Source organism: Macrotis lagotis, chromosome X (assembly GCF_037893015.1).
Source record: "Macrotis lagotis isolate mMagLag1 chromosome X, bilby.v1.9.chrom.fasta, whole genome shotgun sequence".
NCBI classification, from domain to species: Eukaryota; Metazoa; Chordata; class Mammalia; order Peramelemorphia; family Peramelidae; genus Macrotis; species Macrotis lagotis.
The window spans coordinates 456,895,126-456,914,331 of record NC_133666.1 but is presented as its reverse complement, the minus strand read 5'-3'; the positions used below and the strand labels follow the sequence as shown (position 1 = coordinate 456,914,331).

The following is a 19,206-nucleotide window of genomic DNA, read 5'->3' as shown; positions in this document are numbered from 1 at the left end:
TGAGCAGAATAAAGAATAGAAAGAGAAACTAAAACCTGACTATAATAGGGGTTTAATTATATTATTTACTAATTTAATTCTCATAGTATTTCAACATTTGTCGAATTGAATTAAGGATTGTAGAGCTAAGGAAGAAATCCAATAGTTATCAAGTTGTAGATGGTTTTCCTCCCTATCTTTTCATTAGTATTTCCCCCATTTTTCCTTTGGACAAAGACTATCATCTTTCAGGGGAAAAAAAATCCACTTCCAAGTAGAAACTACCAGACATTTGAAGGAGGTTAGGGTTGGGTCTGTTTAGAGTTCCCAAGGACACTGACAGTTACTTGTCCATGGTGATCCAGGTCTTCCTAAAATCAACATAGTTCAAATCTTTGTATCATGTAACCATTTGCCTCAGTTTCCTTAGTTGTAAAATGGTTTGGAGAAGGAAATGGCAAACCACTACATTATCTTTATCAAGAAAACCCCAAATGGGTACTCAAAAAGTTAGTCAACTAAAAAATGACTAAACAAATTACCCTCTGATACATCTTGGAAAGAGTATTAGACCGAGTATCAGACAAGAGTTTGAGTTTCTTTTCTGAGTAACCAGGGACAAATTACTTAACCTCTGATTTTTTCTGCTGTAAAATGAGGATAATACTTCTATAATATTCAAGACACAGGTTGGTTTTGAGGCTCAAATGATATAAGATATATCTAGTACCTTGCCAGTTTTCAAGTACCATGAAAGGTTAAGTGTGGCCTTGTGGAAAGTCATGGATTGTTATCAGAAGACCTGGGATTACATGTTTACCTTTGCCACTTAATATCTGTGTGACCTCTGTCATTTAATTTCTCTAGACCTTAATTTCTTTATCTGAAAAAGGAGGGTGTGGAAATGCATGCCCCTAAATCTATGGTTCTGTGTCTGTATTCATAATGGTTATTATTACTAGCTATGGGTCAAGTTACTCAACTTTTGAGGGTCCTCAGTTTTCTCATCTGCAAAATGTGGTGTTCTATCACAAACCCAGTCACCCTTGAAAGGCTATTGTGAGATTCAAGTGAGATGGGAATCATAATAGTTCTACTCCCCAAGCTTGTTGCAAGGATCAAATGAGATAACAATTTGTAAAGTGTTTTTCAAAAATTAAAGTGTTACATAAATGCCAGCTATGATGAGGATGATGATGAATATAATCTCTTCTTGTATTAGATGTCTGGTAGTGAACTTCTAAGAATGAAAAGAAGCATTATAGAGAGAATTATTACTCCAAGCTCAACTTCAACATGTTTTTTTACTTTTAGGAAGTAAACTAAATGAAGCTTTGAAAAACTTAAAATGAAAGTATTTTGTATTTATTGAAATGAAACTTTTCTTACTCCCTTATAAGAATATTACTCTGTAACTATGAAAGGGAAAGAGAACTTATGCCTTTGTTTTGTATATGTCAACTTATCTGTCAAGCTCCTTTATACCAAATTCAAAAAAAAAATCTAAGTTATTGTTAAACTAGAATTCTTTTGTATTGAATAGAGACAGGGATCCAACCAGTGATTTTCCTGTTATATGGAACTCCCTCTTCCTTCTTCAATGCACTGTATCATCTCCTCTGCAAATTATATAGTCTTAGCAGCCCTGAGCATCGAGAGGCCAAGTGACTTGCCCATTCTTGTGCAGGCAGAATGTGTCAGAGGCAGGGCTTGGGAAGCAGGATGTGAAATCAGGTCCTTTTGGCTTTCTTTCTTAACTTGCTACCACTATGCCTTGTTACCTCTGAGTCAACTATTGAATTTTTTTTTTTGCAAGGCAATGGGGTTAAGTGACTTGCCCAAGGCCACCACAGCTAGGTAATTGTGTCTGAGGTTGCATTTGAACTCAGCTACTCCAGACTGCAGAGGCGGTGCTCTGAGATTTATTTTGCCACCTAGCTGCCCTCAAGTATTGAATATTAATGAAAAAAGTGAATTCTTTGGCAAGTCTTGGGAAAAACGCAATTGTAACTTTGTTACACATAATTGAATATTAATGAAAATAAGTGAATTCTTTCTCAAGTTTTGGAAAAAATGCATTTGTACTTTGTTACACATATTTGTAGTAGGATTTGACCTATGTTTTCTTTTTAGAATTAGAATACTGTACAGTGTGATGGGAAGACAGCAGGGAAAAGAGGATTATGGGAATGGGGGGTGTAAAAGAAGCAGGAAGAGATTACCAAATAATTTTAACAAAAAGGTTAAGGATTTTGGAGTCTTTGGGAATTCCAAGATTGGCTCTCTCCATAACACCTTGTTATAGTTGCAAAACATTGTTTTCAATGACTAGGTTTAAGAATAGTAATTAAGCTTTTTCATGAACAAAAGTCTTACACGACTTTCTGCTCTGTTCTAATTAGAAGTTAAATAAAAAAAAAAATCACCGTTCTCTCCTGAAATTTACATTCTAGGCCAGACCAGATACAATCTTTTAGACTAGAGAAGCTAAAAAAGAAATTTGCACAAATAAAAATGAAAAGGTATATATGTGTGTGTGTGTGTGTGTAGGAACCCTTAATCTGCAAATGTATCCGATAATTAACACTGAATTAACCTTTTTCTGTCCCTTTTAAATAAGTTGTCCACTTCTAAAACTGAATTTCAGTCATGAGTTTTATCCCAAGTACTGTCTGTCTGTCTCTCTCTCTCTATATATATATTATATACATATATATAATATATATATTTACTAAAAATAAAAATGCTAAATATACTAAATAAAAAAATACTAAAATACAAAAAAAAATACTAAGCTGTGGAGGGGCAAAGCTTTCCTGCTAATCCCCCTCATTTCTGTGTAGGCAGCACATGTGATGCGTTCCATCAGTGGGTTGAACCGACTTCTTTCCAGTCTGAGGCCGGCGTCCCGCGCTCTGCTCCGCGCTCTCCTCTCTGTCCGCGCTCTGCCCCGCGCTGTCCGCGCTGTGCCCAGCGCTCTGCCCCGCGCTCTCCGCGCGCTCTCCCGCGGCGCACACGAAGGAAGCCGGCCATCCCGCAGCATTCTGGCTGCCCGAGAGGAGGCGCGGCCGCCGGGCGCCCCGGGAGACCCCGGAGCCCCGCCCGGGATGCCCGTGGGCTCCCCTCGGGGGTCGCCTCTCTCAGCATAGTTTGTGATGCATAAGACACAGGGCTGCAAAGGGCCCCCAATTGAAATCGTTTGTAAAATACATATTTTTTTTAAAAACCCCCAAATCCGCAGACTCGGAGTGGCGGCGGCGGGGCAGCCCCCGCGCGGCCGTCGCCCCCGGGGCCCCACTTTCTCGGCCACTGTCCCCGGGGCAGGAGCCGGTGACCAGCCGCCTCTTAGCCTCGGGGGTCTCGGGGGGCCTCCGCCAGCCTGGGGGGCTGCCCGGGCGCGCGGCATCGAGGCGCCTCGCGCGGGCGCCCATGTGCCCCCGGCTGGGCGGGGGGTCCCCGACAAGGCCCGGGCGCAGGACGTCCCGGGGCCGCGACTTCGCCAGCACCCCCGGCCCGCCGCCACGGGGAGCTCGGGCCCCAGAGCGTGCCGCACGAGGCCCCTTTCCTCGGGCTCCCCGCGCCGCCGCCCCGGCCCCGCCGCCATGTTGGGCGGCCCGGCCCCGGGGGAGGCGGCGGCGCGGGACCCCGGCCGCGGCGGGGGGGGGGCCGGAAGGCGGGGGGGGCGAGTTCCGGCGTCCTCGGGGCCGGCGCCCCGCCCGCCCCCGCCCGCCCCCGCCCGCGCGCAGGTAGCCACGACCGAGGGGGCGGGGCGGGGAGAGGCGGAGCCGGGGGCGGGGGCCGGAATCCCCGCCTCCCGGAGCGCCCGAGTCGGCCGCTCGCTGCCGCCGCCGCCAGGCGCTCGCGGAGGTGGAGGAGGCGGCGGTGCGGGCGGCGGAGGGCGAGGCAGGTCCCGCTGGCCGCCCGGAGCCGCGGCGCTCGCCTCCCGCCGCTTCCGGCCGCGGCGCCGCCTCCGCGGGCCCCGCTCATGCGAAGGGGCCGAGAGCAGGTAAGCCGCCGCCGGCCGCCCGGGCCCGGGCCCCGGCCGCGCTAGGCCCCGCCGCCCGCCTCGCGTCGGGAAGTTGGGGAGAAACTTCTCCGGCGGCGGCGCCCCCGGCCGGGCCCGGGCGGGCCCGGGCGCCGCTGCCCCGCCGCTCCCCCTCCCCCAGCGGGCGTGTCTCGCTTCCTTCCAGGTGGGCCGGCCCGGCCCGCCAGCCTGGCGGGAAGGGCGGCCCCGGGACCCGGCCGCCCGCGGACAGCTGTGCGGGGCTCGGGCAGAGCCTCCCCGGGCCGGGGCAGCCTGCAAAAGTTTCCCTTTGTTCGGGTGCGGGGGGCTGAGTCGGGGGGCCCTGCCGGCGCCCCTCCGCTTACGGCCCCAGCCCCCTTGGGCGGGCCGGCACTTGCACGTTCTGTTGTGACATTTGTTCCTCGCGGTAGCCGGTTTTATGGGAGTGGGGCGGGGGATGTTTTCGGGCAGTGTTCAGAGGTGGTGGGCGCTTGTGCACCCCTCGTTTGAGTTTCGGCCCTTTTGTGGTTCTTGGTAGAACGACCTCTTACAAAGCTTTAATGTAAAGAACCAAAGACACCTGGACGCGCTTTCCCAGTTTAAGAAATCAGGAAAGGAGGAGGTAGGACTCTGGCCGGGAACAGGATTCCCAGCCCTTCTGGCACGTTGCTTTCGCCCGATGCTCCGGGCTGGGACTGGGCGGGACGGGCCAGCTTTTATCTCGGCTTACGCCGAGCCTCGCTCGGATTGTAACAGAGGTTTGGTGTTCCTTGAATAAACTTGTCTAAATAGTCGTACCTAGGCGTTTGTAACAGTGTTACTGTTATGTCTGCAGACAGACGTTCAAATTCCCTCTTGTGAAATGTGTGCGTGAGTGATTGCGGTCATCTTTAAGTGCATATTCACTAAAATGGAGCAAAGCTTACTTTTGACTGGCTCCTTAAACATTCAGAATGTCACTCGGGTCATATGTAACATTCACACATTAAGATTTTCTCTTTAGTAAGCCGAATTTGTAAAGAATGTGCAGACACCTGTTATATGAAAGAGTCAAGAAAAGTAAATTTGTATGAATCCTTAGAAAAACCTTTTTTCAAGGGGATTCAAATTTGAGTATCAGAAACAACCTGGAAAAAAAAAGGTTTTCTTTGGATTGAATCTATACCTGTGAAATTTTAGCCCCCTTTCCCAAGAGAAGTTGGAACTATAACCAAAAGTGAATCTTTGGCCACAGTTACAATGATGCTATAACATAGCTTTAATTTTGCACAGTGTTTTTGCTGACTTCATAAACCACAAATTGACTTCTTTCTGCTCAACAGTAGACAATTCCTGAAGTGAAATTGCAGCTTTGGCTTCTCTTTTGGGATAGGTGGAATTTGTCCTATGGCCGAAATATATACTAGTGTAAGATTAAAAGGAATTTGTCAGTTATAAAGCAGAATGAGCCCTGTAAAGCAATCAAGTCTCCCCCGTATCTGTAATATTAAAAGAATTTGTGCTGAAATAACCCTAGTCTGTTTTAAAATGTAGAATTCATAGCTCTTTGGGGAAAAATTGGTTATTTACTCTTTCAAAATTTGAGTGACTTTTGAGCAGTAATGTTTCATCAATGTACATGGTTTATTTCATAATGTAAAAAAGTTAATTTATAGTTTATACTGACATCTGTTTGGATGTACTCCTAGTGGTGAGGGGGAGAAAATTGTCTCAATCTCTACAATAGAATGACTATCTGTGTATACGTGTATATGCACACCCATATATCCATATATGAAACATGCAACTAAAACTGTAGATTTTTCAAATCTCATAGTTTTCTTAAAAGTCATTCTTTATAGACTTAAAAACTTTACAGATCATCTAGTTCAACCTTCTGGATATCTCATTTTACTGAGTTAGGAAACTGACCCAAAGTCAAACAATAGTAAAGGGCTGAGAGTCAAAATCTGATCCCAAATCTTCTGATTCTAAATGTAGTGCCCTTCTGGTTATGGAAAGGGCTAGCACATTTCTCAAAGTTTTATCTTATGTACCTAATCTTCTTCAAGAAGTTATTTAAAAGCCCAATATTTGACTTGCTGCAACCAAATTCTATATGCCTCTACTATATACATATATATGTATATATATGTATACATGAGAACAGAGATTGTGTTTTTTATTCTCACTCACTCTCGTATCCCAATAGCTCATTGTAGCCTTCACCAATACCATATATATAATAGGTACTCAATCAATACTTGTTGAATGAATAATATCCCATCCATACTTTCAAATTATACTTTCATTTTCACATTGTAATATGTCATTTTTAAATTAAAATTTTCTTGATATTTATAATATCAGACTATGGAATTTTTCTTTTTCCATTTTTCTCTTTTAACAACTATTTTGCTTTTCATAAAAACAAGCATAACCATCATCTGTTCCCTCTAATCCTAATTTTAAATGTGTACTTCTCAACATAGGTCTAACATATTAATTTTTAGAAAAGTAAGCTGTTTCACAAAAGCAAACATAATTATAAAGTGCTACAACTCCAAAAAACTTGGAAAATTGCATTTGGCTATTGATATATGAACTGTTTCTCAGAAACTATCTCATTTTACTTACATACATAAGTGACATACTTGATTCTCAGCATAAAAGACTGAGGTGAGTGAGCTGTATTGTGTATGCAAGCTTTATAAGTAGTCTGGTTGTCAAATCCTCTTGTCCTGGGAACTTAAAATGATTTTATGTGAGCAAGAGTACTGTTTATGGCTCTGAATGATGACTTTGACAATAGAAAATGAAAATAAATCATTTACTCAAACTAGTACTTGACTAAATTTACATAAATGACTTCATTCAATTTCATATCAGTCATATTACACTTGAAAATTTTAATCTTTTCATAATTTGAACATATTTTAAATCTTTAAAGTAACCAAGTTAATTTTGTTTTTATACCTAGGGCTCTCCCCTCTCATTTGTAATGTGTTCATTTTATCTCTCTCAGCATGGAGGGGCATAAATATTCATTTCTATCAGGCATAGCACAATTTTTCTTTGATTGCTTAATAAATGTATTTTCAGCATTATTCATTTGTGTAGGTTTTGAAATTTTGAATTTACAGAATTTTATAAATTTTATAAATTTTAAAATGTCAATTTTATAAATTGTACCTATCCTTGGAATTCCAGTATCCATAGAGGTCATGTATGTCTCTATCTGTGCTTGGATCCGCTTGGATCTGAAGGGCTGAGTAAGTGGTCCTATACTTCCATTATTTCCCCTATTATTTTTCCTCTTCAGAGAGTTTTTAAAAGACTGTTAATTTTTCTGTGCCATTGTTGCAGTGTGTATCAGTTTCAAAGTATATATTATTTACCCCTTTTCTCCCTCCCAGCTGCTTCAGGATTGGGGACCCTGGATTCAGTTGCAGCTGCTGTCTGACTGTGACATTATCTACTTTTTGATACCAGCTCAGAGGGAGATTTAGGCAGAGGATCTTTAAAAGTAGTAGAAAGGGAAAAGGAAATAAACAGTGTTGGGGCTAGTATTGATTTAATTTTTGTATGCTAAAACATTTTTGGTTGCACATTCAGTTCTGCTTCTTTGGGGAAAACATTTTCTTTGGAAAAAGAATTCCTTTTTTATTATGAACCTAACAAACATGAACATATAAAAGGAGGAAAAAATTGTATATAAAACAATTTTTAATGAAGTTTTTAAACTTTATCAAATTTGTAATCTTGATATGGATGTATCTCCTGGTTCTGTTCATTTTACTTTGTATACAAGTCTTTCCCAGTTTCTCTGAATCTAAACTATTTTTTTTAACAAAGCCAGTCCATTACACTCATTTACCATAACTCATTCATCCATTTTCCAATTGATGGTCATCCACTTTTGTTTCCAGGGCTTTGCTAACACAAAAAGTGCTGCTACTGCAAGTATTTTTGTGTATATATTTTTCTCCCTTCATTTTTTGAGATAAGTACCTTATAGTGATATCTTTGAATCAAAGGATATCCTACAACTTACTAACTTTTTTGGTATAATTACTAGACCAGTTCATTGTTGCATCAGGAGTGTATGTCTCCACTATCTCCCTCATTGTCCTTTAAGTTCTGCCTTTTCTTTTGCCATTTTTGCCTAACCTATGGGTATGACATGTTGAAACATCAAGGTCATTTTTATTCGCAATTCTCTTAATAGTGATTTGGGACAATAACTTAATAACAGAACTGTCTTTATATTCTTTTGCTATTTATTTTTTCAGAAATGGCTTTTGTATCTTGTACTTTTTATTTATTCCATATATATATTATATTATATTAATGTTTTAGCTTTTGCAAGGCAATGGAGTAAAGTGGCTTGCCTAAGGCCACACAGCTAGGTAATTATTAAATGTCTGAGGTCATATTTGAACTCAGGTCCTCCTGACTCCAGGGCCGGTGCTCTATCCACTGAGCCACCTAGCTGCCCCTATATATATATGTATATGTATATATATATATATACATATACATATATATATATATATATATTTTGACTTTAGACTTTTTCAGAAACAGTTTTAGGAACTATAACTTGTTTGCAGCATAACTTGGCCTAAGATTGGATATAGTTCCTTATAAATCACGCTATTTGTTACCAGGGGTGAGATAGATGCTTATAGGATGCATGTGAAATACACATACACTTTTGAGTCCTGAAGTCTGGAGTTAAATGACTTAAATGACTCACAGACCATTTCTAATACTCTTTTCCCCTCCCATCTCCACCCCTTTCTATTTTTTTATCATAAGAAGCTATATTAAATTTTACTAATTTTTAATATATAGATTGACACTGACCTTTTTACTCCTTTATTAATCTTTTAGCACTGTGATGTGTTGTAATTTACATGTGCCCAGTTAAGTGGATTTGTGAATATATTTAGTTACATGGCTTAAAACAGAAACTGGATTGAGTTTTAATAATAAAATTTCATCTCTTAACATAGAATGACCATGTGACCCTGGACCAAGTCATTTAACTCACCTCTATCAGTGCTTCAGCCAATTCTCTAAGACTGTAATTTGCAAAGAACACTATCTGCATGGGTAGAGAAAGTTCCTTATCTAGAACTTCCCAAATAGAAGTCACAGGTGTCCGTACCCCCCCAAATCTATATACTTTTTAAAAACGTACAAAGAACTTTCTAATATGTAAAAAATCTTCCAGGTGAAGAGTTAAGTGGCCTTTGAACTCTTTTAAAAAATCAAAATACAAATAAAATAAATATAAAAATATGAATAAATTCCATTTGTAGTTCAAAAGTATAACTGATTGAAGGGCATCTAGGTAGCGCAGTAGATAGAGCACCGGCCCTGGAGTCAGGAATACCTGAGTTCAAATCCAGCCTCAGACACTTAATAATTACCTAACTGTGTGGTCTTGGGCAAGCCACTTAACCCCATTTGCCTTGCAAAAAACAAAAATAAACAAAAAGTATAACTGATTGACTTCAGGAATAATGACCATACATACTATTATATTTTGTATCATTGTCAGAGGAGAAAAACTTGTATAATTTAGTATCCCAATATATAGTAAGGAAACTTATCAGCTAGTGGAATGTAAAAGAAAGTAATTTTTTTTTTTACAGTTCTTGACAGGCACTGAAGGTATACGTGCTAAATTCTGTGTTCTAAGTGCTTAGTAAATACTGTTCAGTTAAATTTGGGATTAGAGGGAATGGTGGTCATATCCTAATGAGATGATACCAGGTATATGGCCAGGCACTAGACTAAGAGATTGTAGAAAAATTGAACTTGTGAGATGACACTGCTATTAATATTATAGTGTGTGAGCATCCTAAGTCAACCTCGATATTGATTCAACTTGATTTTCTTAAACTTTTTCCTACGATGATTGTCTAAAGATTCTAGGATGTTTGCCATTACAGTCCTTTTGACTAAATCTATTTAGGTGGAGTGACCATTTTAAGTCTGGATCTAGAGTTGGTAAAATGTTGAGAGGGGGTGATATTTAATGTCTTAGAACTGAAAGGAAGAATGGGAACAGATGAGACCATCACACTGTCACTATTGTACAATAACATCAATACAGTGCATTGAAAATGATACCATAGACATAGTTTTATGTAGGAATGCATCTGCTTTTATAATGATTTTCAGGATATTATATATATATATATATATATATATATATATGCAAGTATTGATGACAAACCTCAAAATAAGGTTTGTTTTTTATTTATGTGCATACATATACAAATACATAACAATTTACTTGACATGTCTGCTGTTATAAAGTTAGTTTTTGGAGAAAAGCTCTAGCATTCCCTTCACCATCTTATTAGAAATTTTTATTGGGCAAGGATATAATTGATGCTTTTGCTATGAAAATAGATTCTTAGAAATATTCTATAGGAACCTTAGTAATTTCTGATTTTGAGGAAAGGTATTGTATTTTTTATTAAACCCCCCCAATTTTTAATACTTTTCCCTTCATGATTATCTAGCATAAATGGAAATAATTAAAACTAGGATAGAGGCAATATATGAATAGAGGCCAGACTTGTAACTCTGTCTCTCTGATTACCCTCATTTTGTAAAATTAAAAAAAAAATTCCATTTAGCTTTGAAATTACTTTGAAATTTGACTTTACAACTGTCATTTTTTTTATGAATTAACCAGAAAATAAGCATGGTCTTATCAAAACTGAAAATTAGATGTCAGATGAGTCAGAATTGTAATTAAGAACTTTGATCCAGATATTTGACACTGAACTTTTGTAGGCAGGTATAATGTGTTTTGTGGAGGCTAGTCTAAATTCTGTATAAAAATTTTGATGCGTTAACAGGTTATATAGTATAATGGGAAAGATTATTTAGATGGGTGATGGACCTGTGAATTAATTGGTTCTATCCATTCTATAAAGCAGTTTAGAATATTCAAAGAAAGTAACTAAAATGTCCATATCATTGACCTAGAGATTCTATTGCTATGAATATATCGTAAGAAGAATACCAAAATATTTTATACATCTTATTCTTCTATGCCAAAACATTTTGTATTAGCAAGGGTCTGGAAACAAATTCAGATGCCCATCAATTGTGGAATTGCTAAGCAAATTGTAGTACATGAATGTAGTGGAATACTGTGCTTGTGCTGTAAGAAATAATGAATTACGATCAGTGTTGAAGGGGATATGGGAAAACTGGGACACTAATACATTGTTGGTGGAGTTATGAAATGATCCAACCATTTTAGAGAACAATTTGGAACTATACCCAAAGGGTAATAAAAATGTGCACACCCTCTGATCCAGCAATACCTCTTGTATTCTGGAAATCACATAAAAAAGGTAAAAAAAAAACTGTATAAAAATATTCATAGCAGCTCTTTGTGATAGCAAAGAATTGGAAATTGAGGGAATGCCCATAAACTGGAATGGCTGAACAAGCTATGGTATATGAATGTGATGGAACATTATTAAGAAATAATGAGGGGCAGGACTTTAGAAAAGCCTGGAAAGACTTACATGAACTGAAACTTGAGTAAAATGAGCAGAACCAAAAGAACATTTATACACAACATTGGGTGATGATCAACTATGATGAACATGTTCATTTCAGCAATACGATAATATTCAAAGACAATTCTAAAAGATTTGTGATGGAAAATACCCTCCATATCCAGAGAGGGAACTGTGGAGTTTAAATGAAAATCAAAGCTTACTGTCTTAAAATTTTTAAAAGTTATCTTATGTATTATGTTATTTTCTCTCTAATGTTTTTTCTTCCATTTGAATCTAATTCTTCTTTCACAACATGATTAATATGGATCTATGTTTAACATAATTGCACTTGTAGAGCCCATATTAGATTAGTTTCTGCTGGGAGGAGGGGGAAGTAAAGGGAAGGAAGGAGGGAGAAAAATGTAAAACTCAAAACTTTGTAAAAAACAAAGTGGTGAAAACTGCTGTTGCATTTTGTTGGAAAAACAAATATTTTAAAAAAGTAAATGATGAATTATGATGAATATAGAGAAGCATGAGAATTTATTTTAACGCTTAAATTGTGTTAAATTAGTGAATCCTGGCAGGGAAACTATACAGATAACTCCAAAAATGCAAATTAAAAGCACCAAATGATGCTTTTAAATTATAATTACAAATTTTGGTCCCAGAGATACTAGGAAGCACCTTCCTTGATTCTTTGAAAAGGAACAGAATCATGGGCATAAAATACTACATAAAATGTCAGTATTTTTTGATAAGTAGTTTTGCTGAGCTGGCTTTTTATCTTTTGATTTTTTTTATTCTATTAAATAAGAAATGACTCTTTGGGATGGAGTATAAGTAAAGGTACAATTGAAGGTAAAAATAAAACTCAGTAAAAATTTATTTCAAATGTGAAAAAAAGAATAAATTTGTTTACATTCAATTCTGAGGCATCATAAAATTTTTATGTGTAGTATAATATAAATATTAAAACTATTTCCTTTTTTCTCCCTCAGCAAAGTGAGAAATCAACTTTAGCATATGGAAGCATTTCTATATTACAAATTATTCTGGTGTGGGGCTAATCAGAGAACCTAAATATTTACTGTAACCTGTCAAATGAATATAAATTTTCAAATATCACGAAGATGCCCAAAAAATGCTTTTATGTAAAATTGCCCCCAGATATTAGTAAATGCTTTATTAACTTCAATTTAGGAAGAGATCATGATGAAGAAAGAATGAGTAGGTGTGTGGTATAAAAATCCACTTCAAAAAAATAGAGACTACTCTGAGCAAAAAAAAAAACCAGTTTATTTTGACTTTTTCTTGAGAAGAGGGTACACTTCAAGTCTCACAAAGGTAGTGAAGATCAAGGTGCTGTCCCGAATTGACAGTCAAACAAGATTATATGGCCTAGGGGAGGCTAGGTGGAGCAGTGGTTAGAGCACTGGCCCTGGAATCAGGAGTACCTAAGTTCAAATCCAGCCTCAAACACTTAATAATTACCTAGCTGTATGGCCTTGGGCAAGCCACTTAACCCTATTGCCTTGCAAAAACTTAAAAAAAAAAGATTGTATAGTATAAAGTAATCCCCCTCCTTCCTTTAATCCCTCTCTGTCAACTCATTGGTTAATCTTCAGAGTTATATTCTACTTGTGAAAATCTACCCCAGCAAGAAAGAAAAGAATGAAAGGTGAGAATAACCTTCAGGATTATTAACTGTCTTATTAAAGTAACACAAGGTCTAGGAACAGTCTACTTATTATCAAACAAGGGGAGTCTCATGAGCTTTGTTGGAATGCAAGGTTTTTCTCATGGGAACAGTCTACTGTTCTCCCAGTTAAGATAGTTTTATCATCAAATAGGTGACTAACCAAAAATGCAAGATGTCTCAGGAAATAGTCCACTATCCCCCCCCCCCCCCCAACAGAATCAGGAGGGTGCCTGGCTTGGAATGCAAAATATCTCTCCTTCTTTCCTCTAAGAATAGTCTAAGAGTAATAGTTTGTCATTTTTTGTTGTTGTTTTTTGTTTTTTAGGTTTTTGCAAGGCAAATGGGGCTAAAGTGGCTTGCCCAAGGCCACACAGCTAGGTAATTATGAAGTGCCCGAGACTGGATTTGAACCCAGGTACTCCTGACTCCAAGGCCGGTGCTTTATCCACTATGCCACATAGCCATCCCTAGTTTGTCATTTTTTTAAAATGATTTTTAACCCTGAGAGGTCTTCACTAGGAATTTTAACTCTTAAGAGTAATATTACACTCAAACCCTCTTTTTTTCATGTATGTATGTGTGTGTATATATATATATATATATACACACACACATATATACATACATATATTCATAGATATTTATAGATATATATTCATAGATATTTATAGATATATATTCATAGATATATATATGTATATAAATCTCACACTATCCTTACTACCCTCTCAGGTTCTATTCTCTCTTCCTGTCCACTTGGGACCCATCTTCTTCTTGGAACTCTGTCCAAACAACCCATACACACACATAGACACAATGGAGGAAGATAAACTCTCTGTTTTCCCCTGGAGACATTCAATATCTTTCTGTATCTGCAGAGTCCATTCCAATGTCCAGTTCGGAAGACATATTGAGATCTCCTCTTCTGGTAAAGGAACTTATTAACATAACATCTTATCAGACAGTTTCATATTTTCATCATTAGACCATAAAAATTCTAAAGCTATTAAAATTCACATTTTGCCTTACTGTCACATTGATATACATACTTCACTTAACAAAAATACAACTTCCATAATTGTTCACAAGTAAATATGTTGAATATTATCAAGTTAACTTGAGCTTATAACCTTTATATTTAGATGGCCATCTTTGTATAGTGTCCAGCAGGTGACATACAAATAGCCTTAATCTTGTTCTTCATTAAAAAAATGACTTAAGTATCCTTAACTAAAATAAATTCTTCTTTCTTCCCAAAATGTTTTTTAACTAAACTATAGGTGATTCTCCTCCTGATATACTCAAGTGACTTACATTCCCTTCTCAAAGTAGAACTTGAAACTGCTACTGCACAGAAGTGTATCTTGAGATTATATAACAGCCTTTATTCTTCTTAATATCCTTTTCCTAGCACGAAATAAAATAAAGAATCTTAATTCTTCTCAAAGCATATAGCTAACAGCAGAGTTGTTAAAACCACAGGCTGGCCTGTCTAGCTGTTAAACTCTACTTGACCTAAAATTTCTGTATCAGATTGACTTTTAACGATTTACTATAAAGATCTAGGAAATTAAGGGAAAATTCCTTTATAGATATAATTTTGAGTGCCAGTTTCCAGGCAGAGGTCATGTGGATAGTCAGATGTCTTAAGTCAAATTTTAGATTTATCTCGTGAGACATTATTCAAATGTCATATTTGGGGAAGTCAAGTCAAAAGGGTCCAACCTCAGGCTGCACTGAAAAGCCGCCCCTTCAGCTTTTTCTCCCAATACACCTGTCACCTGTGTAGTGTCCAAACTTAAAGAGAGCATTGACTCAACAGCACTTCCTTTGCTGATCATACCTGATGTCAGACACAAAATAAAAGTTAATTAAAAGTCCTGTGATCTAAAATAGTAATCCATCTAATTAGATCTCCAAGTGAATCCACTTCACAAGTGGATTGTAAATGCTAATTTTAATCTGGATGGGGAGGGTCACAATCAGTCCCCTTACCTACACATATATCACAGTGTCCCTATCATCAGAATACATTAAATAAAGTGACTTTCTAAACTTTCAAAAAACAGTCAAGTTCCCCCAGCATCTGGAGTATTCCTTGACATAAAAAAAAAAAACCCAAAACTTCTTCACAAATATGTTTCATAATTCAGCTAGAAAGTCTGTCCTCCTGGTGGGAATAATTTCTAATCTGCAGACCCATATTCCTTTGTCTGAAATCATACCTGTTTTATTTCTGGATAAAGATGGTATATTAGAGATCTCTTGGCTAGCCTGCTGTATTAAAATAAGTAAACACCTCCTTTTGACTAGGAGATTATTCTAAGAATTCTCACATAACAAGTAGTCAGAGATTATCACAGAAAAAAATCACAAATTATTTTCTTTCCCAATTACTCAGGTGCTTTTACTTCAAAGCAAACAACCACAATTTTGAGTTTATGAATATAAATTTTATATGTATACATATATATACATATATAACCATAAAATTTGTGTGTTTATATATATATATGTACATACACACATATAACCATAAAAATTTGTGTCTCTGTCTCTCTCTCTATATACATATATATATATATAATTGGCAAGTTGTTATTGCAAACAATTCTCTATAATAAACCTGTTTTAATTTTTAGCAATGTTTCAAATACAAATTAATACTTTTCAGAATTCATTCAACTCTTTAGAATATCTTAAGGGTTTCTAAATTTAACAAAACATTAATAAGTGTAACATATTAAGAACTAGATTTCACAAAACAAATCTTTCCATTATTACAAATATACCTGGACCTGCAGTTCTAGAGCAAGGTCTAACACATTTAAAAATTTCAGGGAACCCAGAGGTTCATGACTTTTGATAATTTACCTCATTATCTCTACAAAGCAATCATTAATTCTAGGTTTGACCACATTACAGTAAAATAGTTTATATTTCCAAAGATAGACCCCATGTTTGATAACACTCTTCAACATGTTATTCTTTGATAAGTCATCTAATTAGAGTTACATAATTTTTAGTTGCCTAATCATTTTCCAAAGCCCCTCACATTTATACAACATTATTGAAAAGGGTATCTTGCAGTTAAGATATACCTCATAATCTCTTATACACTATCCTTCTGAATCTGCATTTAACATGGGGGAAATTTTACTCATGAAATTTTACTACATGAAACAAAGTTTTCATGCTGACATCTCATTCTCTTAAAGCAATACAAAACAACAGGTTCTCTTAAAGTTAACCTTATAATTATCTTTTACACTCAAAACTCTTCTAAATTTGTGCTTTATCTCTTCCAAATACACTTCTATTTTCAAAACAAAGGAAATAAGATTCTCCATGAACTTAGTCTTATACATATGATAATTTTAAAAGCCCAATGTATACTTTTTACCCATGCCAGTGTTGAACATACATAATTTCCTCTTAAATAAAATAAGCTACGTTGATCTTACATATAGATGTTCCTTTTTATAAACATGAGATGAAAAAAAAGCCTTTCACAAATTCTCTGGGCTAAAGACCTTGAGAGAGATAACTTGTTGGCAAGGTATTCTCTAGTTTTCTCATAACAAATCTTTACAAATGTGATAGGTTCATTCAACTTCAACTCTTAAGAGGGAATATTCCACTCACGGGTTTTTTCCATTGTGTTCTTTTCCAGAAATTTTGTCTCCATTGCTTCAATAATAAGTGTCATCGTTAAAGATTTCCATTCAACCTCCCTAAATAATAAATAAGCAAATGTTGCGAGTAGTTATATATTTGTAGACATAGTGAATCTTAAGACATATAAAAATTGATGTTTTTTCAAGAGTAACATTTTTTTCTTAAAGTGTATGTTGGTAAATATTTAACAATATCTAAAAATGTAGTAATGGCACTCTGGAGTAGTTGGAAGAGAACCAACTTCAAAGCCAGAAAGACCAGGGCTAAGAGTTTCATATATAGTGATTCTGAACAAGACATTTAAAGTAAGATTATAAATTTCAGAGAAGGTACTGTGACCTGCATGGGTCAGTAGAGTTTCAAAACCTTGAGCCCCCATATACCAGTAAAATCAAGAACCTGTCTCTGCCTCCCAAAATTGTTGTACCTTTGAATTCAACAGATATTTCTCTGAGAGCATGTCTCTTTTAGGGTCAGGATTTGGAACTGATGAATATTTATTTCCTGATCATTATATACCTGGTGTTAGATATTGTAGGGAAAAAGTATAAAAGGATTTGTGAATCTTGCAAGTAATTAAAGATGCATGGACAAATGCCCAGAAAAAAAGAATCAAACTTCATGATTACAAATTTAACCCGTTGTTGACAGAAGCAATTGACTATTACTACTTTCACTACTAGTGCAGATTGACTTTTCTAAGCCTTGATGGTTTTATGAGTTTTTGTAGTCCAAAAATGGACAACCTTTTGCCTGCAAGTCCCTTAAAACTTGGCTAGCCTTGGTACTCTTATAGATTGGCACATAGTCCATTGTCAGGTCTGTATTTGAAACCTCTTTAAGTAGTCTCTATCTAAGCATATATATCTTTGTGAACTCAGGTCATTTCTATGCTATCCTGCTAGGAGGCATCATCAGAGTAGGACTGTAGAGTGTAACAAAACCACCAATCATAGAATTTGAGAGTTGGATGGAACCCTACTGGCATTCTAGCCTAAATTTCCATTGCATTATACAAGTGATAGTTCAGACCTTTCTTGAAACACATCACTTCCTTAGACATTCCATCCCATTTTTGACAGCTCTAATTATTAGGAAATTATTTCTACCATAGAGCCTAAGTTTAATTTTTAATGCAATTTATACACATTACTTATTGTTCTACCCTCTGGCACCAAACAGAAAAGAAGTCTGATCCTTCCTCCCTATGAGAGCTCCTGAAGACAGATACCATATTCTCCCTGAATCTTCTGGTCTTCTGACAATCTTAGTTCCTCTGACCAATCTTCACATATCATGAGGTCAAGACTCATTCGTGACTTATCTTTCTCTGGACATTTTCCAACTTCTTCATACCCTAGGGCTTCTATGTAATAATTCATTATCTATCATAGCATCTTTTGTAAAATATAAAAAGACCTCAGTCTGGTCCTTGGCTTCTTTTCCAATTTTCTTACACCTTTCTTTCCCTTTGCTTTCTCTGATGTCCAGTGACACTGGCCTTCTTGCTTTCCCTCACACAGAGGGTTCTAGGCTCCTGATTCGGAAGGGCATTTTCACTGACTGTCCCCCATCCTTGGAATGTTCATCCTCTTCTCCACTTCATAGGTTCTCTGGCTTCAAGTCCCAGCCAAACACCTCTTTCTGGAAACCTTTCCCAGTCTTCAGTGCTGTGCTGCCTTCTGTCTATTATCTCCAGTTTATCTAGTCTTAACTGTTGTTTGCTTATTGTTTTCCTCCATTAGACTGTAAGCTCCCTGAGAACAGGGACTCATGTTTTACCTTTCATGGTATCCTCAACATTAGCCACAGTGTCTGGCATATAGTAGGCACTTGGTAAATATAACTGATTAAACTCTGTAAGTACTGACTTATGCTCAATATTTTAAAGCTTAGTTACTTTGAATATAATATCCCTTTTCCATTTATTTTCAGAGGCATTAGTTAATTATCAGAGTATACAGGAATGATCCCAGGAACTGTGGAAATAGTGGGGCTATTCCTATGCCAAATGACCCTAAACTACAAGCTTTTCAGTTCTTCTGTTTATTTTTTATTCTGACACTTCTTTCTTTTAGTCTGATGGTTTGCCTCTTATCAGTCACTTTTGTTTTGTTTTGTGGCAAGGCCATTGCCCTAAGTGACTTGCCCAAGGTCACATAGGTAATTGTTAAAGTGTCCAAGGTCAGATTTGAAATGGGGCTGGTGTTCTATTCACTTCACCACCTAGCTACCTACCCCTACACATTCTACTTCTAATCTCATATGAGAGCTAGAAAGTCACATAATAGCTGATTAGAATTGTATGTAAAATAAAAGCAGGC

The 19,206-nt window shown here is 37.4% G+C and overlaps 1 protein-coding gene across 4 annotated transcripts in view; it reads left to right on the top strand.

The window, feature by feature from the left end:
• Window positions 1-3,871: 3,871 nt before the first annotated feature.
• The window catches only part of YES1 (YES proto-oncogene 1, Src family tyrosine kinase), a 102,194-nt gene continuing 86,859 nt past the window's right edge, over window positions 3,872-19,206 (top strand). For 2 of the 4 annotated variants that reach the window (XR_012471986.1, XR_012471987.1), the window contains exon 1: window positions 3,873-3,985. The gene's annotated coding sequence lies outside the window, so the exon portion shown is untranslated. Of the gene's footprint in view, window positions 3,986-19,206 lie in introns of all 4 variants that reach the window. The other 2 variants (XM_074204040.1, XM_074204039.1) reach the window with 2 other exon arrangements.